Source organism: Hippopotamus amphibius, chromosome 13 (assembly GCF_030028045.1).
Source record: "Hippopotamus amphibius kiboko isolate mHipAmp2 chromosome 13, mHipAmp2.hap2, whole genome shotgun sequence".
NCBI lineage: Eukaryota > Metazoa > Chordata > Mammalia > Artiodactyla > Hippopotamidae > Hippopotamus > Hippopotamus amphibius.
Window position 1 is genome coordinate 40,960,118 of NC_080198.1, and position 24,978 is coordinate 40,985,095.

At 40.1% G+C, this 24,978-nt stretch overlaps 1 pseudogene; it reads left to right on the forward strand.

Moving 5' to 3' along the window:
* The first annotated feature begins 3,059 nt into the window (after positions 1-3,059).
* Positions 3,060-4,393, forward strand: LOC130834343 (trinucleotide repeat-containing gene 6A protein-like; annotated as a pseudogene).
* The last annotated feature ends 20,585 nt before the right edge of the window (positions 4,394-24,978 follow it).

Sequence of the window (24,978 nt, forward strand, 5' to 3'; positions counted from 1 at the left end):
TTCATTGAGATACTAAGGGTTTCATGGACTTTCAATAGGAGGCAAGATGAAACAAAGTGTCATTTTTCAATATAGAGGGTAAATATAGAACAAGAAGCTTTGAAATGTAAATGTAGTGCCAAGAATAGCATACTAGTCTTTCACTATTGAAAGAAAGGGACATTGGCCACCCCTCCCCCTCAACCAACACAAAGCTGTAAAAATTAAAAAGAAACATATGCAGTATTTTAAAATTCATCCATTCGACTGACATTTGCTGAAAGCCTGTGCAGTGATTGTGCTAGATCCTGTCAATTTGTGAAGACATAAGCCCTACACAATCCCTGTCCTTAAAGGGACCCACAGCCCAGTAAGGGAAACAGTGCCAACAAATGAATGCTGAACAGTACAATCACAGGTAATGGATATTTTTATAATAAAAAGAGAGCATGCATCCTAGCTACTTATTAAAAAGTCCTGCAGTATCTCTTTAATCTTTGAGGTAGATGTTCTTATCTATCTGGAAAGTTCTAGCACGCAGCCCTTCCTTAGCCCCTTCCAGCCCTGGCTCTGCTGGCAGTCCTTAGAGAAAAAACCAGACACTTTGTCACTGGGTATATTTCTTCCTGCCTGAGATTGTGAAAAATATCAAAATATGTGAAGAAACACTGTTTGGGCATTAAAAATATTGCCTTGAAATATAGCATGGAGTCTTCCTGTCCTTTATTTGTTAAAGAATAGAAGCCGTGTTCAATTAAATGCAATTCATCAAAAATGTATTGAGGGCCTTCTGTAGCACAGGAGTGGGCATACAAGCCTGTGATGTAGCCCTGGGCCTTGGGGAACTTTGTTATAGATGAAGCCACAGTCAGTGAAACTTTATTCTAAAAGGCTCTACTCACCATTCATGTTAAATGTCTTAGACCATATCCTAGAAAGCAGTGTTGCCTTGAATTTTCCCACATTTAATGCTCAAAACACTTGGTTGCTAGAAAATTCTGTAGAGAAATTTTACTGAAAATCAAACTCTTGAGGGCAAAGGGCACAACATTTTGTTTCCTGGCTTAAGAATGAAATAGTCTTTTACTCTGTATTCTCTGTTTATACTGTTAGAATACTTTACTGTGAAATGTATTCGGATGTAGTTTTAAAACAAAAAAGAACAGAAAAAAAAAGAAAACAATTATTCCAAATTTTTTTTTTATTGTTAGACATTACTTTCGAAAGAATATAATTTCTTTAGTGGTATTGATGAAGCTTTTATGAATTTTCAGAGCTCAAGTGAAGTGTAATAGCTCCAAAAATTATTATATTGTTATATTCATAGAAATCATCTTTTTCTGAAGAATTTTCCTTTTAAGTGATTCAAGTCAGATACTTTTGTCCTGTGGGAATTCTAAGTCATGAACTCACTATCTCTCCATCTCCATTTCCTGGATCATTTTCCATTTTTATACTTATCTGCACTATCCCATTTTTCTGTAATGTGTTCATGTGACTTTTATATTCAAGAAAGTAAGATACAAGCTGCTTTATATTCTGAATGGATATAACTATGATATAACTATATGCCCATATTCCAAAGAAATCCATTTAAGAAAAGATAAACTAGCAGCAAAACCAGGGAAAGTGCCAAGATCGCCTGATGTCTTGTCCATTTCTCTATTCCTCTGATCCCATGCCTTTCAGAACCAGGGCCTGCGATGCTTAAATGGGAACAAGCAGCCAGTAGCCTTCAAGACAGCTTTGAGGAGGCTGAGGCAAACCTCTTACACGTGTTGCTCCTGTAAAATGAGGTCTTGTAGCAATCACTTTTATTTCTTTGATAAATAAAAATGTTCCAGTTCACTGGCCTTTTAGCAGAAATGCCAAGGATATCAAGGAACTAAAGGCAGCCTTTTGTGTTCCTTCTGTGTGGTCTGTATTCTGGCCATTTACCAAGGGAGATATTATTCTGTTTGTTCTGCATGGTAACATAAACTCATTCATTCATTCATTCATACGAGATATTAGGTCCAGGTATCAGTGAGGATGCACGCGCGCGCACACACACACACACACACACACACATGTGCTAGTGTTATGTTAGCACTCAATTATACTACATTTTTGTAATTCTAGTATTTCTTCATATCCAACACATAAGGATCCTCATGTGGTGAGTGACCCAGGCTTCTCTTGACTTCAGAGGGGACCTGGCAGCCCCACTGTCATCAGAACTGCAGTGAGGCATATACCCAAAGCATGGGAGCAGAGAGAACGTTGGGGAGGCTTCCTCAGCTGAGTCATGAATGCAGAGTAGGGCTGTCTCTGCAGACAAGAGGAGACAGGAGTTAGGCTCAGAAAGCAGCATCTGCCACTGCACAGGGACAGGAGGAAGCCTGATATGGGATAGTTGGAGGACCATGCACATGGGGTGTGATAGGAAATAGGTCTGCAAAGATGGACCTGGGCAGCCTCTGAGGAATTGGCCCTGACCCTCTGGGCCTAGAGGATGAATGTTGTGTGTAGTGAAATAAGTTGGGTAGAGAAAGACAAATACTGTGTGATATCACTTATATGTGGAATCTAAAAAACAAAACAAACTGGTGAATATAACAAAAAGAAACATACTCACAGATATAGAGAACAAATTAGTGATTACCAGTGGGAAGAGGGAGCGGGCAGGGGAAGATAGGGGTAGGGGATTAAGAGGTACAAACAACTATGTATAAAATAAATAAGCTACAAGGATATATTGTACAATATAAGGAATATAGGCAAGATTTGGTAATAACTATGAATGGAGTTTAACCTTTAAGAATTTTGAATCAGGGACTTCCCTGGTAGTCCAGTGGGTAAGACTCCATGCCCCTAATGCAGGAGGCCCGGGTTCAGTACCTGGTTAGGGAATTAGATCCCACGTGCATGCCTCAACTAAGAGTCCCCGTGCCACAACTAAAGACCCCATATGCTGCAACAAAGATCCCACATGCCGCAACTAGCACCCGGTGCAGCCAAGATAAATAAATAAATACAGAAATATTTTTTAAAAAATTTTTGAATCACTATGTTGTACATTGGAATTCATAATATTGAACTCAAACTTGAATGTAAATATGAATATGAACAGTATTAAAGAGCCACAGTCAAGACTAAGGAAGTGGACTACAGTGGACAGCATTTCTTTGAACACATCTTTGGATCAAAACTCCAGCAAACATGGTGCTATTTGAAGTGGTTTCAGGCTGGAAGAGTCTCTGTTTGTTCTCTGTGACTTTATCAACAGCAGTACTTCACCAGCCAGCCCTCCAGGTTCAATAGAGATGGCTGGCCACGTGCCAAATCGCCAAATGGCTCTAGCAGTGTTAATTGGCCACCAGAATTTCGCCCTGGTGAACCATGGAAAGGTTACCCAAACATTGACCCTGAAACTGACCCTAACATCACTCCTGGCAGTGTCATAAACAATCTTTCAATTAATACTGTGCAGGAAGTTGACCACCTCAGGGACAGGAACATGGGTCATCCTCATCCTTGAACACCACGCTGCCTTCAACTAGTGCCTGGTCATCCATTTGTGCCTCCAACAACAATGTTCCCCTCAGCAGTACAGCACAAAGCACGTCAGCCAGAAATAGTGGTTCCAAATTGACATGGTCTCCTGGTTCAGTTAACAAACACCTCTCTGGCTCATAAGCTGTGGAAGGTCCCTTTGCCACCTAAAAACATCACTGCTCCGTCCCGCCCACCTCCGGGACTGACTGGTCAGAAGCCACCCTTGTCTACGTGGGATAATTCTCCCTTTCATGTAGGTGGAGGATGGGGAAATTCTGATGCCAGGTATACCCCAGGTTCCAGCTGGGGTGAGAGCAGCTCAGGGAGAGTAACAAATTGACTTGTTCTAAAAAACCTTACACCTCAGATTGATGGCTCAACTCTGCATACTCTGTGCGTGCAGCATGGCCCATTGATAACATTCCACCTGAACCTCCCACATGGAAATGCTTTGGTCCGTTACAGTTCGAAAGAAGAGGTAGTGAAGGCACAAAAGTCTCTGCCCATGTGTGTACTGGGGAACACTACTATTCTTGCTGAGTTTGCCAGTGAAGAGATCAGTCGTTTCTTTGCACAAAGTCAGTCTCTAAGCCCTTCTCCCAGCTGGCAGTCTCTTGGATCCAGCCAGAGCCAGCTGGGCTCCCTGGACTGTTCCCACTCATTCTCCAGCCGGACCGATCTCAGTCACTGGAATGGTGCTGGGCTGTTGGGAACTAACTGTGGAGACCATGGCACTTCCCTCTGGGGGACCCAACATTATTCCACAAGCCTGTGGGGTCCTCCAAGCAGCAGTGACCCCCGGGGAATTAGCAGCCTATCCCCCATTAATGCTTTTCTTACTGTTAACCACATGGGTGGGGGTGGAAAGTCCATGTAACAGTGTAGTCTAGACTCACGAACTGCAACCTCAAGACATGAAAGAAAGGAACACTAAGTTGGGCTCGCCGCCTGCAGCCAGGGCCACCTGTGGGAAGAGCTATTCTCTGCACATTTTCCACTTTGTTTTCCCTGAAACATATCAGTTTGAATACTTGAATCATGCAGGCCAATATTATAATGTGGAAAGGTATCTATCTATTTACACTCCCAAATAGCACCATACATGTTACACAATATAGAATGAGCTCACTTGTGTATATTCATCATGTTTAGCCTTTGGGTTCCTTTTTTTTTTTCTCCCCTCTTCTACCCCTCCCCCCCATTCATTCTTTTTCTCTTCTTTCTTTCTTCTTTTAGCAAAACCATTTTTTTGGGCTGATAATGTATGAGCTTTTAACTTTGCACTGAATGATGTTCTCTCCGTCTAATCGGCAGTATGGGAGGAGCAGCTGTCCCAGTATCCATCACAGTTAGGCTTCTACTCTCTCACAGAGACTGGGAAATATGTATGGTATCTATGTCCCTCCCAGCCTGCCTTTGCTGCCACTACAGTTGTCACCCCTGCAGGATCTGGGTGGCATGGGCACTTCTGTTCTTAGCAGCTCTCCCCTCCAATGTTACCAGGTGAGAGGGCAAGAGGACGCACAGGTGTTGGTGCCAAAGCTGCCACCTCGTGCAGCAGCTGCTGAACCAGGTACACTGCTGCCCAGCGTTGCTACTCTGCTGGGCAGGGACCCAACCTGTACAGTTAGAGCCCGGCCGGGGATGGGGGCGGGGGGGGAGGCACAGCTGCCCTGTTAAGGAAAAAAAAAAAAAAAAAAGATAAAAAAAATTTTTTTTTGAATCACTATGTTGTACATCAGAATTCATATAATATTGTAAATCAGCTATACCGCAATTTACAAAAATGGAAAAAAATTTTGATTTAATTACAATGTTTCATCGAAGTGTAATTATATACAGAAAAGTGCTCAAATTGTAAGTGTACAGCTCAATGAATTTTCACCAAGTGAATATGAATAGACTTGTGTAATCATTACCAGTTACCTACAAATAGAACATTACCAATGGCTTTTTTATTAGTTTTAAACTTTTTTTTATTGGAGTATAGTTGATTTACAGTGTTTCAGGTGTACAGCAAAGTGATTCAGTTATAAATATGTATTCTTTTTCAGATTCTTCTACATTATAGAATATTACAAGATACTGAATATAGTTCTCTGTGCCATACAGTAGGTCCTTGTTTTAGTTTTCAACTTTTAAGGAATGCTCAATAAATAACAGTTTACTAAGTTTGTGAAGATGGTCCAATCATCGTTTCTCACAAAAGTCTCTATACCGTGTTATTCCATTCATAGTGGGGAATTTGTGCCAGATAATCTGCTTAGTCTTTAATGGTCTTAGGGGAATCAGAAGATATTGGTTGAAAGAATAAATGAATGATTACCTAAGCCAGCCATTATGGTGGAGCACGAAGAAAATGAGGGAGACAGAAAGCTAACTATAATTTTGTTAGATGACACTTGCTTACTTTTATTCCTAGCTCCTGTTCCTAAGACTGTGTCACTGTGTGGTGAGAGGAGAAAGCTCTCTAAGCTTCAGTGTCACTCTCTTTGGTCCCAAGTGTGAAGAAAAATGGAAAAGGCAATTTCCTCTAGGGCTTCTAGAAAGAGCCAGAGAGGCTGTTTGCACTGGATTGGATTTACAAAGACTAGCTTGCAGTCCTGGTTCTGATGTGACCTAGTGAATCACAGGGTCTCAGACAGAATGTGACTGGGTCTGTCATGTGTGAAATGACAGAAGTAGACAATTACTAGAAATTATTTCTGCTCTAAGATTCCAACAACACCCACTTTTTCACGACTGGCGGTAGTTCAGGGTGGAGCCTGTGGCCACAGAGCAGATAAAAAAGAACTCGGCCCCACCGTAGTGAGCCATTGGCACAGGTCCACAGCTCTGTGAGTTGGCCAAACATACTAACCAGGCACGGGTTCATGCCTGACTAGAATGTGAGTTGTCATTTTGCAAAAGGGCAATTTAAAGATTAAGGCAAAAAACAAACAAAAAAACCCTGGGCAGTCACGTTCCTCTATCATCCAGCTAAACAGACAGCTTTGATGAGTAACCCATCGGTTGCTCTAAGCTATCAGCCTTCTTCTTTCACCCGCATTTGCTGCAGCAGAATTTTCACTACCAAAAGCAACTCCATCTGTGCAGCCTCGCCCCAGATTAACAGTGTAGGAATTGCAGTGATATTCATGGGGGCTTTGGAACTTTGGACCTTGTGGATGGATATGCTGTGACAATTCATCATGCCTTTAGACCATCTCATTTGGGGGAGCTGGATATTCATAGATGTTCAGGAAGAGAAATTCACTGCAAATGCAGTGATTTAATACAATGAGAAGACATTGTAGGTGTGACTAGTACTATAATATGGGAAAGATTAGAAATGTTCTGTTTCAGCCTTTTTAAAAACACACTTCAGTGTGTATTAATGAGGTTAGGCAGTGGTAGTCATCTCTCTTTAAAACCAGCTTTCCATCGGTAACTTTTATTTTTCTCTTACTGTGATAACATGCACACACTCTCACCCTTGCCGCTTTCCTTACTCTTCTAATTGCTGATATTCTGCCGAAAAAGGAACACCTACTTGGTTTTTTTCTCACACAGTTGCAGGTTCCTTGATGTTACCCTGCTCTGCCATTCAAGAAATAAGAGTCTGACAATTGAGAGATTTTAATTGTGGCCTGTGATCCACTACACACACATAAAGGAGCCAAGATATAATTTCCTATTAAGTTGTGTGATGATGTTTGAGGCATATGATTCTGAACAATTTTAGAAGACTAGACACATTTCCGGTGGTAAATTATGATTTCCATGTTGTAATGACTTTGTACCATGATAGTTTGAGGTTCAAATTTCTGACTAGAAATTTCAAATTCTAATTTCAAACACCAATTCATGACAGGTGGCCATGAAGTACTTTCCTTTCTTAAGGACATGCACAGGAAGCAAGGTTCTTCCTTTTAAAATGCGCTCTTTATGCATAGATTTTATTTATATAAAATGTGCATCCCGAGTCTTTGTAAATAGCACTCAACCCAGTTATTTTTTTTTAATTCTGAAAATAAATATGTACAGAATTTAGCAAATGAAATCCAAACTCTCTGGGCTTGCAGGTAATGTTATATAGATTTGTTGATTTGGTTTGTAAGAGGAATGACTGATTTTTTTAAAAAATTCAATGAATGGATTTGAGGAGACTATTTAAAGAGCTATGTATCCCAAAGAGCATTTTTTTTTTTTTTTTTGGTCACCAGATAGCACATTCTTTTTTCTTTATCGTCACTCAAGATTCTAGAAGGGTCTAAGGTATTGCCTGTCTGTTAATTAGCCAGAGTAAGAGGGCAACTTCTCGGGAGCTGCAGAAGTTGATGGGGAAATTTCAGTTGCAAAAATACCTAGTTACCTAAGTTAATATAAAAAGTCAACTGCAGAGATGCAGTTTCAGAGTTTCTGTTTTTTTGGTTTCCATTCCTGTTTGAGCCGAGGCATGAAATGGTGTGTAACCTACACATACAGGGCTTCAAGGGACTTTGGACCAATACCACTGGCATGGTCTGGGTCTCACATCTCCTCAATATTGGTTTAGGTTTTCACAAGAATTTGTATTTGAAACTTTGAAGAGGCGAATATTTTAAGTTCTCTCAACTTAGCAGTGTAAGAAATGATAAAATAAATGGTGTGCTTTTCAAAAGGGAGAATTAGGTTGCATCAGTAAATTAGGTGAGCTCTGGAGTTCTGCCCGTTGATGGGCAGTAAGCAGTGACTAAAGTTTTTTTTTTTTTAATTGATTTTCACACCTTCACCAGCTAGCAATCTCTATGGATCTACTCTTCATAAATAAAATCTGTGCATTTATTTCCAATTCATCTTCAACCTACTTCCTAAATCCCCCAATTTTAGTAGGTAAGAGTCACAGATATCCACGTCTTAACAATAAAGAAAACCCATAAAAGCAGCAATATTGTTTAATTTGGAATACTTCCTGCAACAGTGTTGGCTGTTCTCTAACGGAATCACTGTTGTGGTAACATGTTTAAAATGACTGTCATTTGTCATATCATCTTTCTCTGCTGTCTTGAAATATTGCATTTTTAAATCTGGTTGGATTTCTTTCTCTCTCTTTCGCTCTCTCTAAAGTATGTGGTTCATCATGGCATCTCCAATGATAGCATGGTAGAGTCCACTTTCTGGTTAGTTAGAAATCAGTATACTTTAGAAATGCTAGATTCCAGTGTAGTAGGTAAGTTGATATTTCCCGTAACCACCTCTGACCACTCTGTTTTGTGGGGAATATGAAGTCTTTCATCGGTGGTGGCAGCTCATCTGTCTGGTCCCATTCAGACAATGTGGCTGGAGGTAGTTATGCACAGGGTAACCCCTATGCAGTGCCCTTTATCCCAGTGCACTTCCCAACCACCAAAGGAATCCGTTTACATGAAATAAAGTAAGACAGAGTTCCTCTTTAACCTCACAAAAGGAAAGGAAGCACTGACAAATAATATCATCAACTGAAGTTGTGGGAGACACACGGAGTGGCTCCCCAGGTCCTAGCAACTGCCCAGGTGGCCCTGACTGTGCCATTCCATCTTCTCCACACCTTTCACAGGGGGTCCATATCACCCAGTCGATCAGAGTGGTTATATGATACAAGGCAGGCTAATCTTTCCAGGTTACATATACAATGAGTGGAATAGATGTGTGCTCAAAACCAGACCAGTCCAGTCTTCCTTGGAATTTATCACAGAGGGAAATTGTTTTCTTTTGGGTAATGACATTGTTAGGATGAATCCAGAGATGGAATGGAAGCAGACACGTGAGAAAGAGAGGGTCTTGAGGCTGAATCACTGGTTCAGGATGCCCTGTATCCATCCTGCCTTCCTAAGCGTAGTCATTCAACTCTTCCTTTACTCAATCACCTTTCTGCTTAAGTTAGTTCCAGTGAGCTTCCTATCACTTGCACTTCAGAAAATCCTGAGTGCACACGTACCAAAAGAATAATTTCAAAATCATAGAAAAAGAGGTCAGATGTGTGGTTACCAGCGGCAAGAGTTGGGGGGGTGGGGGAGGGGGTGGGGGATCTGGATGAAGGTAGTAAAAAGGTAGACATCCAGTTACAGAATAAAAAAGTACTAGCAATGTACAATATGATGGATATAATTGACACTGCTATCTATTATATATGAAAGTTGTTAAGAGAGTATATCTTAAGAGTTCTTATCACAAGAAAAAAGTTTTTTTTTCTGTTTCTTAAATCTTATATCTATTTGAGATACTGGGTGTTCACTAAACTTATTGTGATAATCACTTCATGATGTATGCAAGTCAAATCATTATGCAGTACACACTAAACTTATACAGTGCTGTGTGTCCATTATATCTCAATAAGACTGGAAGAAAAAATAAAAACAATAAAATATTTTTAGAAGAGTGATTTATGATAGCAATTTTAACAACTGGTAAGCATCTCATCATATGCATATATTTACAGATTTTTCAGGTAGCCCACTATTATTAGATACTTAGATTGCTTAAAGTGTTCCTGCATTGTAAATAAGGCTGTGATACACATCCTTATTCACAAAATGTTGTGCATATTTCTGATTGTTTCAGTAGGCTTGCTGCTAAAACTGTGTGCACTTTGAAAGCCTTTGATACATTATTGCCAGATTTCCCTGCCAAATAGTTGCATTTAATGTATACTGTATTCCCAACAGGGGTTCATAAAAGTATCTGTTTTTTTTACAGTGTCACCACCTCAGGATATTGTCATTCTATTTCTTTAATATGTTTCTCAACTTTACAGGCAAAAAGTGCCAACTCATTGTTTTTTTAGTTTGTATTTCTTGGGAAAGACAGGTCATTCTTATAAAAAAGCCCTGGATTTCCCTCATGTTTCAGAGCATAGTGTTGGTGGCACTGTTATCACTCCACTGAGCCTCTGTGGCTGACTGACCACTCTATCAAAATGCTAAAGAGTGTCCTGCCATCAGAGGATTCTGTCGAAATATCACGTTGCCTAATTTTGATCCAAAATACCAACAACATTCTTTGTTCCAAGAGGAGGGGAAGAGAAAGCATCAAGTAAACATCCTAAAGAGATGATAGCAGGTAGCAGGAGCATTTCTGCTTTCATTTGTCTGGATTTGCTAAATTTAAACATAGTGACTGAAGGGCAGATGGGAAAGCCCTTTCACTGGCAGGGAAACCAACCCTAAGGAGACTTCCTTTTGACCCAGATTGCTCTCAGTTTTTTAATGCACTAACAATAGTTTCTTCTTCTGGTATGGAGTTGGAATGACCTTGGATCTCACAGAGGCACAGTGCCCCTCATTGCAGACTGAATGACTCATGTTTTGTTCTTCCTCTGTTGCAGTTCAAAGAATAGGGTGCATTTGCCCTCATCTTTTTCTCCCCTTACATTAGGAACAGACTAAATCTAGCATTACATTGTCAGAAGTGGAACTTAGTGAACATCTGGGATTCTCATGAAGAGGGTCAAGTGAAGAAAGGCTAGGTCTCTTAATTAAAGGCTTCAGGAAACATCCTTTAGGGCACGTACCATTGGCTTCTGTGCCCCGTTGTCCAGCCAAAGCCCCTTCTCTGCATATTGCGATATGAGTGTGATATGGCCAAAGAGAGCTGGTGCTTGAGATTCTTCACTGTGACAGTACAGAATAAGAAAGAAGGGGGAGACACTATTTTCATTTTATTTTTAGGTTAAGTTTGTGTTGACCTAGCTTCCATTGGTCTGAGAATTACTATATGAAAAAATTTTTTAATAAAATCTGTACTATTATATCACTGTTCTTAATATAACAGGTTAAAAAGATTGCATTAAGGCATGTTTAATCAGTCTATTATATATAACAGGGGTCCCCAACCCCTGGGCCATGGACCGGTACTGATCATGGCCTGTTAGGAACCGGCCTGCACAGTAGGAGGTGAGCGGCTGGTGAGCAAGCAAAGCTTCATCTGTATTTACAGCTGCTCCCCATCACTCACATTACCACCTGAGCTCCGCCTCCTGTCCGATCAACAGTGGCATTAGATTTTCATAGGAGCACAAACCTTACGGTGAACTGCGCATGCAAGGGATCTAGGTTGCGTGCTCCTTATGAGAATCTAATGTCTGATGATCTGAAGTGGAGCTGAGGTGGTGATGCTAGTGCTGGGGAGAGACTGCAAATACAGATTATCATTAGCGGAGAGGTTTGCACAGAGACCATAAAAACTCACTTGCTTGCAGACTCATATCAAAACCCTATCAATGAGTGGCAAGTGACAATTAAGCTGCAGCTGGTGGCAGGCTTTAGAGTGGCAAGTGAGTTGATGTACTTCAACTGTAGCTCAAAATGTGGCACTGTTCCTTTCGGCTAGCACCATACCTAGACGAATTAATAAAAGAGTACAGGATACTGAGGCACAGTTGTTAGAGAGGGTTAATGAGTCACCGTGGTACGCAATCCAGGTTGACAGCTCTACCTATGTTGACAGCAAGGCATCAATGCTTCTTTTTTGTGCGATATATTTTTCAGGAGGATGTGCATGAGGATATGTTATGTACACTCTTGTTGCCCTCCAACACCACAGCTGCAGAATTATTGTAGTCTTTGAGTGATTACATATCAGGAAAATTGAGTTGGTGTTTTTGTGTTGGTATACACATGGATGGAGTGGCTGCCTTGACTGGACAGCTTTCTGGTTTCACTAGTTGGGTCAAAGAGGTCGCTTCTGAATGTGAGTCTGCGCACTGTGTCATCCATAGAGAAATGCTGGCTAGCCAAAAAATGTCACCTGAACTTAACAGCATTTTGCAGGATGTGATTAAAATTATCACCCACATTAAAGTACATGCCCTTAATTCACAGCTGTTTGCACAGCTCTGTGAGAAGATGGATGCAGAGCACACACGTCTTCTCTTATATGCAGAAGTGAGGTGGCTTTCTAAAGGTAGATCACTGGCCAGAGTTTTTCAGTTATGAGGGCCCCTCCAGAGGTTTCTTTTAGAAAACCAGTCACCACTGGCAGCACATTTCAGTGACACATGGGTTGCAAAAAAGTTGCTTACTTGTGTGACACATTCAACCTGCTCAGTGAACTCACTTCAGGGGAAAACAACGACTGTGTTCAAGTCTGCAGATAAAGTGGCTGCATTCAGAGCCAAACTGGAATTATGGGGGCGATGAGTGAATATTGGGGTTTTTGACATGTTTCAAACATTAGCAAGAGATTTTGAAAGAGACTGAGCCAGGGCTTCTTTCTCCCAGCTGGTGCATGATCACCTATCTCAGCTTTCAAAAGAGTTTGAGCATTACTTCCCAACCACAAAAGACCCCCGAACTGGGAAGGAATGAGTCCATTTGTGAATAAGCCAGGTGAATTGACTTTGTCCATGCAAAAGATCATCTGCTGCTGAGATCGAAAATGATGGTGGCCTTAAAAGTATGTTTGAGACAACTTCGGATCTCCATTCGTTCTGGATTAAAATCAAGGCGGAATATCCTGAGATTGCCACAAAAGCACTGAAAAACCTGCTTCCATTTCCAGCCTCCTATCTTTGTGAAGCAGGGTTTTCTTTTCTTTTTTTTTTTTTAAAGCTCTTTATTGGAATATAATTGCTTTACACTCTTGTACCAGTTTTTGAGGTACACCAAAGTCAATCAGCTGTATTTATACACATATCCCCATATTCCCTCCCTCCCACAACTCGCCCCCACCCTCCGCATCCCAGCCCTCTAAGGCATCATCCATCATTGAGTTGATCTCCCTTTGTTATACAGCAACTTCCCCCTGGCCATCTATTTTACAGTTGGTAGTATATATATGTCTATGCTACTCTCTCACTTCATCCCAGCTTCCCCTTTGCCCCCTGCCCCCACCCCCAACCCCGTGTCCACCAGTCCATTCTCTGAAGCAGGGTTTTCTATAGTGACAGCAACCAAAATGTGATCATGGAGTAGACTAGGCATAAGCAACACACTTCAGGTGTCACTGTCTCCCATCACCTCCAGATGGGACCATCTAGTTGCAGAAAAACAAGCTCAGGGCTCCCACTGATTCTGCATTATGGTGAGTTGTATAAATATTTCATTATATATTACAGTGTAATAATAATGGAAATAAAATGCACAATAAATGTAATACACTTGAATCATCCTAAAACCACTCCCCCCCCACCCCCAAGTCTGTGGAAAAATTGTCTTCCATGAAACTGGTCCCTGGTGCCAAAAAGATTGGGGACTACTGATATATAATAAATGATTGAATATTAAATACATGTTACTATATTTAAATATATGTATTTCTTTTTGGCCAGCCTCAACTCTACCCTGCCTAGGTTTTAAGGCTTTCTTTCACTTGTATTTCAGAACTACAGCTTTTCCCTAAGCTCACATCAGGTCCCCTCATATATAGAAAACTACTTTTTTATTTAAATAATAAAAATTTAGAGATTTCCAGAAGAAAGGAAAAAAGCTACATGGCTATAGAAACAATATAGAGTATACATTTCTAATTTAACCTTGGTATAAGTCACAACTTCTCTAGACCTTAGTTTTTACATTTATGAAAGAAGAGTTTTATCATTTAGAAGAGATAATACAGTAAACCCTTTTCTTTACTTCAGACCTGTCTGGGGAGCCAGGTTCCAAGTCTTTCACAAACCACGAGGTTATTTCCCCTTCTCCTCCTGAATTTTAACTCGAGTCCCCTCTAGCTCTTCACCTACTAATAGGGCCAGACGGTAAGGTTAGTAACCACCACTGGTGCCTGTTCTGGAGCCAGAATAGACTTCAGGTTCAGAGGGTGGATTAACTTGCTCTGTGAGGCACATAATCCAGGAGTGGTTGAACTTGGACTTGAACCCATGTTATCGAGCTCCAAAGCCATGATCTCAACCACTGTACTGTGCCATCTCCCAGCAGCCTGGTGGTTCTCAAACTTTTTTTCAGCACTGAAACTTTTTAAGTGATAATGTCCATAAAACCTGGGTAAGTGGGAACCCGGGTCTTGGCCACTTGGCCTCATCTACAAGCCTAGGTTGGCCCCATGGCGCTTTCACAGAATCCTGAGCTGCAGGAATTAGGAAAAGAAACCACTACATTCCCATGACTACACGCAACCGTTATGGAGCAAAACCCACCTTAGCTCCTCTCCAGAGTCTGTGGGTGAAGATCAAGCAGTCAGGGTCCACAGAGGCAGAGGCCCAAGAGCATGACTCACAGCTTAAACAGCAGTACCAACAGCCAAAGGGCCAACAAAGCTGCCCTATTTTAATACTTCCTCTGAGGGCCACAGAAAGGTTATCAGAAGACAAGCAGCATCTGCACTTCCTCTGCCTTGACCCCCTCATATTTCCAATGGACAGTAAGGGAGGAGCCCCCCAGGCCTTCATTTTGGAGCAGTAATCAATAGCATTGCCAAGTTGATTAGTATTAATTTGTATCTTTTTTTTTTTTTGGCTGCACTGCATGGCTTGCAGGACCTTAGTTCCCCAGCCAGGAATAGAACCCTGGCATTGGCAGTGAAAGCACTGAGCCCTAACCACTGGATAACCAGGGAATTCCCCAATTTGTATCATTTTTGTGAAGTTCACCATAGCAGTCAAGTGTGAAAACTCTGCCATGGGCGATGTGGGTTCCCATTCTGGCCCTGCCAATAAGTGAGTGGATCAGCTATTTAATTAAGATGCCATTTTCCCATATAGAAAATGAGATAAAGCAAGTAAAACCCAGCACAGCATCTATCACAATAAAGGTTAGATATTAATAATATTATAAATTAACAAAATATATGTTTCTAGTTACAATAAAATAAGAATCAGTGTTTTCAAAAACTTTGTTAATATAGTTGGTTATGTAATTTTTTTTTTTTCTTTTTTTATTTTATTTTATTTTATTTTTTTTTTGGGGGGTACACCAGGTTCAATCAACTGTTTTTATACACATATCCCCATATTCCCTCCCTTCCTTGACGCCCCCCCCCTCGATTCCCCCCCACCCTCCCTGCCCCAGTCCTCTAAGCCATCTTCCATCCTCGAGTTGGACTCCCTTTGTTATACAACAACTTCCCACTGACTGGTTATGTAATTATTAAGAGATGGACCCATGGAAACTTTTTTTTTAAAGTTTGGATACTTTCCTTCTGAATTGCATTTGAATTTTTTTTAATGATCTCCACAGTAAGTCTAGTTAATAGCCATCATCACACATAGTTACAAATTTTTTTCTTCTTTTAAGAACTTTTAAGATGTGCTCTCTTAGCATGATGTCACGTACAGCCTATTGACTATAGTTAATACTACTACTAATATTGTGTATTTGAAAGTTACATTTGAATTTTAAGTGAGTTTTCTCTCATTGTTTAATATAGGACTTGCTACTTCCATTTCATGGCACTTCAGTCAGAAGTGCCATTACAAAGGCAGATGTTATATGATGAGAGTTTGAGAGGATTTTATTGTCTATTGATAAGCTAAATCCCAGGGTTTTAAGAGAATTTGAAAACTCCTTCTTCCTGTACTTCTCAGCCAAATAAAAAGCAGAGTTATAAAAATGGAACATCCTGTGTGGCAGGTTTGGGAATCATTAATGCATCCTTAATATCCAGCCATGTCTGCCACTGGTAGCAAAATCTGCTTTTAGGTCTTTAATGCTCCAGAAGTAACTAATGCTTTAATAGAATCTGAAATGTCAGTTTTCTAGTAAAGAAGAATATTGTTTTCATTGCCACTTGCCTCTTGAAATACCTCAGTCCCTTTCCACTGTGAACCAGTATATTTATAGTACCCACAGTTTGTTATTAAATTTCAACTGTTGAGTTAGGGTGTGCTGGAAGGATGTGTGAGCACAGAATCGCAGCTACACTACCTAATTGGCCCCAGTGGCACTTATCAGATAAATGGGAGGAGAACAGAATTTATTTTGACTGTAGGGGTAAAAATCATGGTGCATAGCCAATCTGAGCAGATGAGAATCAGGGGTGAATATGCAGAAGAAACATATGGTGGCCAGAAGTTTTACATAAGAAGTGTGACCTAATCAGAACCCTGGCTATTTGAGATTTAAAAGCACATCTGAGAGAAATTTGCCTTGTTGGTCTCTGTGGTGGAAATGGGGTTAGAGCACTGGGAGCAAGTTCCTAGAACTTTTGGCCGCAGTAGAGTGTAAATTATGTAACATTAATCAAATCTGTTTATTGATTTTTTTAACTGAGTTTTCGTGTTTTTTTTTTTAACATCTTCAAATACCTCTACCAGATGTAAAGTCCTCTTTGAAAATGGCCAATCAACAAACATTGTTACAGGCACATGTGGGCACAGCACACTTAGAACAGGATCCTGTATGCATATCCACTCATCCACTTGCCAATGTGAGGCATTTCTGTTTCCTAGTGCACAGCACCCTCCTCTGAGGCCACCTACTTATCACCTGTTGACGAACAGAGGCAGTGTTCAATTTGGGGCTGTTAGAAATACAGCTGCTATGAACATCTATAACAGGTCTTTGTATGAACATAAGCTTTCTTTTTTCTTGGGTAAATACCTAGGGGTGAATGCCTGGACTTTATAGTAGATGCATAATTAACTTTCTTAGAAACTACTCAACTATTTCCGAAAGTCCCTGTACCATTTTATATCCCCATCAGCAGTGTGAGGAGTTCCAGTTGCTTTACATCCTCACCAACATTTGGTATGGTTTTTGTTATTGTTTTTGTTTTTTTTAAGAATAATGTATATTTATTTATTTTTATCTTTGGCTGTGTTGGGTTTTTGTTGAACGCAGGCTTTCTCTAGTTGCAGGGAGCAGGGGCTACTCTTTGTTGCGGTACATGGGCTTCTTATTGCGGTGGCTTCTCTTGTTGTGGAGCATGGGCTCTAGGCATGCAGGCATCAGTAGTTGCAGCACTCAGGCTCAGTAGTTGTGGCTTGTGGGCTCTCAAGCACAGCCTCAGTAGCTGTGGCACATGGGCTTAGTTGCTCCATGGCATGTGGGATCTTCCCGGATCAGGGCATGAACCCGTGTCCCCTGCATTGGCAGGCAGACTTCTAACCACTGCACCACCAGGGAAGCCCTGATATGGTATTGAATTGAATTGAATTAATTTATTTATTTTTATAAATTTATTTATTTATTGGCTGTGTTGGGTCTTCGTTGCTGCTGTGTGGGCTTTCTCTAGTTGCAGCAAGCAGGGGCTACTCTTTGTTGTGGTGGGCAGGTTTCTCATTGTGGTGGCTTCTCTTGTGGAGCACAGGCTTTAGGTGTGCAGGCTTCAGTAGTTGTGGCACACAGTCTCAATATTTGTGGCTCACGGGCTCTGGAGCACAGGCTCAGTAGTTGTGGCACACGGGCTTAGTTGCTCCGTGACATGTGGGATCTTCCCAGACCAGGGCTGAACCCGTGTCCCCTGCATTGGCAGGTGGATTCTTAACCACTGTGCCACCAGGGAAGCCCTGGTTTTTAATTTTACCATTCAAAGGAATAAAGGTATCTCATCGTATTTTAATTTATATTTCCTTAATGAATACTTATGTTACATGTTTCTCTTTCCTTTTACTTTAAAAAAAATTTTTTTTATTGTTAGCTGCATTGGGTATTCGTTGCTATGTGTGGGCTTTCTCTAGTTGTGGTGAGCTAGGGCTACTCTTTGTTAGGGTGTGCTGCTTCTCAGTGCATTGGCTTCTCTTCTTGCAGAGAACGGGCTCTAGGCACACAGGCTTCAGTAGTTGCAGCACACGGGCTCAGTAGTTGTGGCACATGGGCTTAATTGCTCCATGTCATGTGGAATCTTCCCAGACCAGGGATCAAACCTGTGTCCTCTGCATTGGTGGGCAAATTCTTAACTACTGTGCACCAGGGAAGCCCTCGTTTTACTTTTAACCAATTTGTTTCTTAATATGTGAAGTTAGTGTCTGAAGGCAGCATATATCCAAATATCTTCATACTAACTTTGCAACTTTTCTGTAAGTCTGAAATTATTCCAAAAATAAGTTTATGTTTTAAAAAAAACTTAAAAAAATGCTAAGAGAAAAAATATTTTATATGTACTCATGTAGTTACCATTTCCAGTTCTGTTCATTTCTTTGTGCAGATGCACATTCCCTTCTCATATCATTTTCCTCCTGTCTGAAGTTCTTCCTTTAACGTTTTTTGTAGTACAGCTCTGCTGGTGATGGATTATTTCAGCTTTTGTTTGTCTGAAACCATCTTTATTTCACCCTCAGTTTTTGAATGATAATTTGTCAGGGTATAGAATTCTAGGTTGACAGTGTTTTTTTTTTTTTTCAGTACTTTAAATGTGTTGTTCCATTATTTCCTTACTTGATTTGTTTCTAATCAGAAATATATCATCATCATTTTTATGCTTTGGTATAGTTTTCTTCATGTTACTTGTACCTGAATTTCACTGAGCTTCTTAGATCTGTGGATTTATGCTTTTCATCAGACATGGACGTTTTCCAGCCATTATTTCTTCTGTGTTTTCCCCACTCCTCATTTTCAGGGGCTCTAATTATGTGTCTATTAGGCCATGTCTTAAAATTGTCCCACAGCTCATTGATGATCTTTTTCAAAACTTCTTTTTCCTCTGTTCCATTTTAGATACTCTGTATTGCTGTCATCAAGTTCACTAATCATTTCTTCTGCAGTGTCCCATCTGCCATTAATCCTTTTCAGTTGTATGACTTCTCCATTGCTGCATGACAAATTACTACAAATTTAACAGATTAAAACAACATACAAGTGAACCTCATTTTACTGTGTTTCACTTTATTTGGTTTCACAGATAGTGCATTTTTTACAAATTGAAGTTTGCAGCAAGCCTGTGTCAAGCAAGTCTGTTGATGCCATTTTTCCAACAGCATTTTCTCCCTTTGTGTCTCTGTGTCACACTTTGGTAATTCTCACAATATTTCAAACTTTTTCATATTATTATACTTTTATGATGACTGTGATCAGTGGTCTTTGATGTTACTATTATACTTGTTTTGAGGCACAGCCAATGAGCAGGGAGGCACCAGTTAACAAGGAAGGAGCAAGCACTGCATGAAATGGTACTGAAGGCAAGGGAAGCACATCAGAGGGAGAAATCAATTATGGCTGTTGGTGGGGAGTTGGTGAGGGCCAGGTGATGATTAATCATGAGAGTAGACCTCGCTTTGTGTATCTGAGGGAGATTATGATTTTTGATAAGCAGAGATGTGGGAGAAAGACATTCTGGGTGGAGGGAGCATCAGTAAGACAGAGTGATGATAAAATGCAGGCTGTGTGCTGGACTCAGCCAGCAGGTTGGCATGGGTGGAACACAGACCCAGGTAACTCAGAGTGTCCCCTCTGGACCTGTTCCATCCCTGTCACTGGGGAGCTTGTTAGAAATGCATGCTGTCAGGCCCCACCCGAGGTGGGATCGTAGTCTACACAGGTGATTCATGTGCAAAAGGAATAAAAGGGCAAGTCACACAGAAAGGTAGTGTCTTTCTTTTTTTAATATTTATTTATTTAGGCCACACTGGGTCTTAGTTGCAGCACTCAGGATCTTCGTTGAGGCATGCAGGATCTTTTAGTTGCGGCATATGGACTTCTTAGTTGTGGCATGCATGTATCTAGTTCCCCAACCAGGGATCAAATGTAGGCCCCCCTGCATTGGAAGTATGGAGTCTTAGCCACCAGACTACCAGGGAAGTCCCAGAAAGGTAGCTTCTGATCAGACCCAAGAGAGAAACTGTAGGGCATATTGGTTAGTTGGAGGCCTTGGAGCATATCAGAGGATCAATCTCTGCTCTGCCTTCAGCTCCATAACTTTCCAACTGTGAGACCTTTGGCAGAGTTACTTAAACTTTAAGTTACCTGTTGGCCTCATAAAATTTTTTTTAAATGGACTTTATTTTTTAAAACAGTTTCAGGTTCACAGCAAAATCTAGGGGAAAAGGCAGAGAGTTCCTGTATACCAGATGCCCCCACACACTGTTAGCCTCCTCCATTGTTGACATCCCTGACCAGAGTGGTGCCTGTGTTACAGGTGGTGAACCCACATTGATTCATCATCATCACCCAAAGTCCATAGTTCATACTAGGGTTCACTCTTGGTGTTGTACATTCTAATGGGTTTAGATAAATGTTTAATAATGTATATCCATCACTATGGTGTCATAGAGCATTCTCACAATCCTAAAAATCACCTAAAAAATGTGCTCTGCCCTTTCATCTCTTCCTCCCCTGAATCCCTGGCAACTACTGATCTTTTTACTGTCTCCATAGTTTTACCTTTTTCAAAAAGTAGTATAATTGGAATCATGCAATATGTACCCTTGTCAGATTGGCTTCTTTCACTTAGTAATATGCATTTAAGCTTATAGCTTGATAGCTCATTTCCTTTTAGTGCTGAGTAATAATCCATTGTCTGAATGTATCATAGTTCATTTATCCCTTCACCCACTGAAGGGTGTCTCATTTGCTTCCAGGTTTTGCAGTTGTGAATAAAACTGTTCTAAACATCTGGGTGCAATTTTTTCCTTAATTTTTTTTTCAGTTTTAATATTTTTTAATTGACATATAGTTGATTTACAATGTTATCTTAATTTCTGCTGTACAGCAAAGTGATTCAGGTATACATACATATACATTCATTTTTGAAATATTGTTTTCCATTATGGTTTATCATAGAATATTGACTATAGTTCTCTGTGCTATACAGTAGGTCCTTGTTGTTTATCCATGCTATATATAAACCTTACATATGCAAACTCCAACCTTCTACTCCATCCCTCCTCCAACCCTCTCCCCCTTGGCAACCCCGAGTCTATTCTCTATGTCTGTGATTCTGTTTCTTTTTCATAGGTAGGTTCCTTTGTGTTGTATTTTAGATTCCACATATAAGTGATATCATATAATATTTGTCTTTCTCTGTCTGGCTTACTTCACTTAGTATGATAATCTCTAGGTCTATCCATGTTGCTGCACGTGGCATTATTTCATTCTTCTTTATGGCTCAGTAATAGTCCATTGTATGTATGTACCACAACTTCTTTATCCATTCATCTGTCCACGGACAACAAAACTTATGGAAAACCTGGACTCAGACAGAACAAAGATCAATTATATGGGATTACACATGAACTGCTAAATATGATTATAATTTTTATGGCTTGTCTGATATACTACTGGCTTCTAATCTTAGTTTTTCAGATCTAGAAAAGTCCTTTTCCTCAAACTAATTATGATTTACAACAATTTGGTAATTTACACCTGTGGGTAAAATTATAATATTTTTCTTTTCTATTTGTCTGGTTCCTCCAGAAATTGGAGACTCTTAGGTTCTGAGCAACCTTATCAGGAGAATGGAAAAGACTATCTCTTGGCCTATGTAGGAATGTAGATATTTTGGGGACCTGGGAAAGAGACAAATTTACCCAGTCTGTAGATATCAAGGCAGAATCTGAAGGCAAGCCATTGGCATGGCTTTCCTGGCCTTGAGAGGTGTTTTCAAAGTTTGATCTGAGATTCCTAATAAAAAGTTCCAGTGCAGCCAATTTGAAAGAGACTATATGAGCAATTACACTTATGTGAAAAATTAGGCCATGTTTATTTAAACCAAACTTATTTTGAACAAATTAGTCTTAATTTGGCTAGATTTAGTAGAAATATAGATAATCTACAGAAAAAAATTATGTTTAAATAGCATACCTTTGTGGATATTGAAGTTTTATATTTACTGAGGCTTTGTATTATCTATGTCCAAGATGGCTCCTTGTTGCTATGCTACATTAGTATAAAGTTTAACTGAATTAGTAAAAGAGTATTCTAAGCTTATTTCTAAAGCTGATCACAGTAATCTATCTTTGGATGAAGATCGGATGCAACTAGGAGATTATATACACTGGAAAAGACATCATTTAAAGAACTATCTTCAAAATAAATGAAAGGACCCTTATCATGTACTCTTAACTAACACCTGTGCAACAAAACTGAAAGGAATTGACTCTTAAATCCGTATTTCCCATTTAAGAAGGGCCTCTGCATTAGACTGTCTATAGAAAAGACTGCTGACCCCAAATGACACCCACACCAGGATGAGAAGAAGACAATAGCAATGGAAGACAGCTGACGTAAAAATCTGGACCAGACTTGTAAGAACCATCCAACCAGTTCAGTTGCACTTTTTACCAAATGTTTGTCTTCCTATCAAATTGGAAAGTTACTGTTTTACTTCTAACCATAATTTTGACCCCAGCATTCAAGATGAAAAGGAAATTCTCCAGTGAAGTTGTCACAGAGTATAACTATTCATGACATGTATCACTGCTTCTTTTTGTTTTTGTTTTGGGTTTGGTTTTATTTTTTTACTGGAGTATAATTGTTTTACAGTGTTGTATTGGTTTCTGCTGTAAAATGAAGTGCATCAGCTATATGTATACACATATCCCCTCCATCTTGGAATTCCCTCCCACCCCCAGCCCCTATCCCACCCATCTAGATCCTTACAGAGCTGAGCTTCTTGTGCTTTATAGCAGGTTCCCACTAGCTATCTGTTTTACACATGGTAGTGTATGTATGTCAATCCTAATCTCCCAATCTGTCCCATCCTCCCCTTCCCCGCCGTGTGTCTACATGTCCCTTCTCTATGTCTGAGTCTCTATTCTTACCCTGCAGATAGGTTCATCTGTGTCATGTTTCTAGATTCCACATATATACGTTAATATGTGGTACTTGTTTTTCTCTTTCTGGCTTACTTCACTCTGTATGATAGACTCTAGGTCCATCCACATCTCTACAGGTGACCCAGTTTTGTTCCTTTCTATGGCTGAATAATATTTCATTGTATACATGTACCACATCTTTATCCATTCATCTGTTGTTGGGCATTTACATTGTTTCCATATCCTGGCTATTGTAAATAGTGCTGCAATGAACAGTTGGGGTACATGTGTCCTTTTGAATTATGGTTTTCTTTGGGTATATGCCCAGTTATGGGATTGGTGGGTCATATGGTAGTTCTGTTTTTAATTTTTTAAGGAACCTCCATACTGTTCTCAGTAGTGGCTGCATCAATTTACATTCCCACAAACAATGCAAGAGGGTTCCCTTTTCTCACAGCCTCTCCAGCATTTATTATTTGTCAATTTTTTTATGATGGCCATTCTGACTGCTGTGAGGTGATACCTCATAGTAGTTTTGATTTGCATTTCTCTAATAAGTAGTGATATTGAGCATTCTTTTATGTGCCCCTTGACCACCTGTATGTCCTCCTTGGAGAGCTGTCTATTTAGGTCTTCCACCCATTTTTTGACTGGTTTGTTTGTTTTTTTGATGCTGAGCTCCATGAGCTGTTTGTATATTTTGGAGATTAATCCTTTGTCCGTTTCTTCATTTGCAAAGATTTTCTCCCATTCTGAGGGTTTTTTGTCTTGTTTATGATCTTCTTTCCTGTGCAAAAACTTTTAAGTTTAATTAGGTCCCGTTTGTTTATTTTTGTTTTTATTTCCATTACTCTAGGAAGTGGGTCAAAAAAGATCTTACTGTGGTTTATGTCAAAGAGAGTTCTTCCTGTGTTTTTGTCTAAGAGTTTTATAGTGTCTGGCCTTACATTTAGGTATTTAATCCATTTTAAGTTTATTTTTGTGTATGGTGTTAGGTAGTGTTGCGATTTCATTCTTTTACATGTAGCTGTCCAGTTTTCCCAGCACCACTTATTGAAGAGGCTATCTCTTCTCCATTTTATGTTTTTGCCACCTCTGTCATAAATTAGGTGACCATAGGTGCATGGGTTTATCTCTGGGCTTTCTATCCTTTACCAGTGATCTATAGTTATGTTTTTGTGCCAGTACCATACTGTTTTGATTACTGTAGCATTGTAGTATAGTTTGAAGCTGGGGAGCCTGATTCCTCCAGCTCCATTTTTCTTTCTCAAGATTGCTTTGGCTAAACATGTACCATAATATTTATTGCAGCACTATTTACAATAGCCAGGACATGGAAGCAACCTAAATGCCCATCAACAAATGAATGGATAAAGAAGATGTGGCATATATATACAATGGAATATTACTCAGCTATAAAAAGGGATGAGATGGAGCTATATGTAATGAGGTGGATAGACCTAGAGTCTGTCATACAGAGTGAAGTAAGTCAGAAAGAGAAAGACAAATACTGTATGCTAACTCACATATATGGAATCTAAAAATGGTACGATGAACTCAGTGACAAGAACAAGGACACAGATGCAGAGAATGGACTGGAGAACTCGAGGTTTGGGGGGGGTGGGGGGTGAAGGGGAAGCTGAGATGAAGCGAGAGAGTAGCACAGACATATATATACTACCAACTGTAGAATGGATAGCCAGTGGGAAGTTGTTGTATAACAAAGGGAGTTCAACTTGAGGATGTAAGATGCCTTAGAGGACTGGGATGGGGAGGGTGGGGGGGACTCGGAGGGTGGGGGTGGACTCGAGGGAGGGAGGGAATACGGGGATATGTGTATAAAAACAGGTGATTGAACTTGGTGTACCCCCAAAAAAATA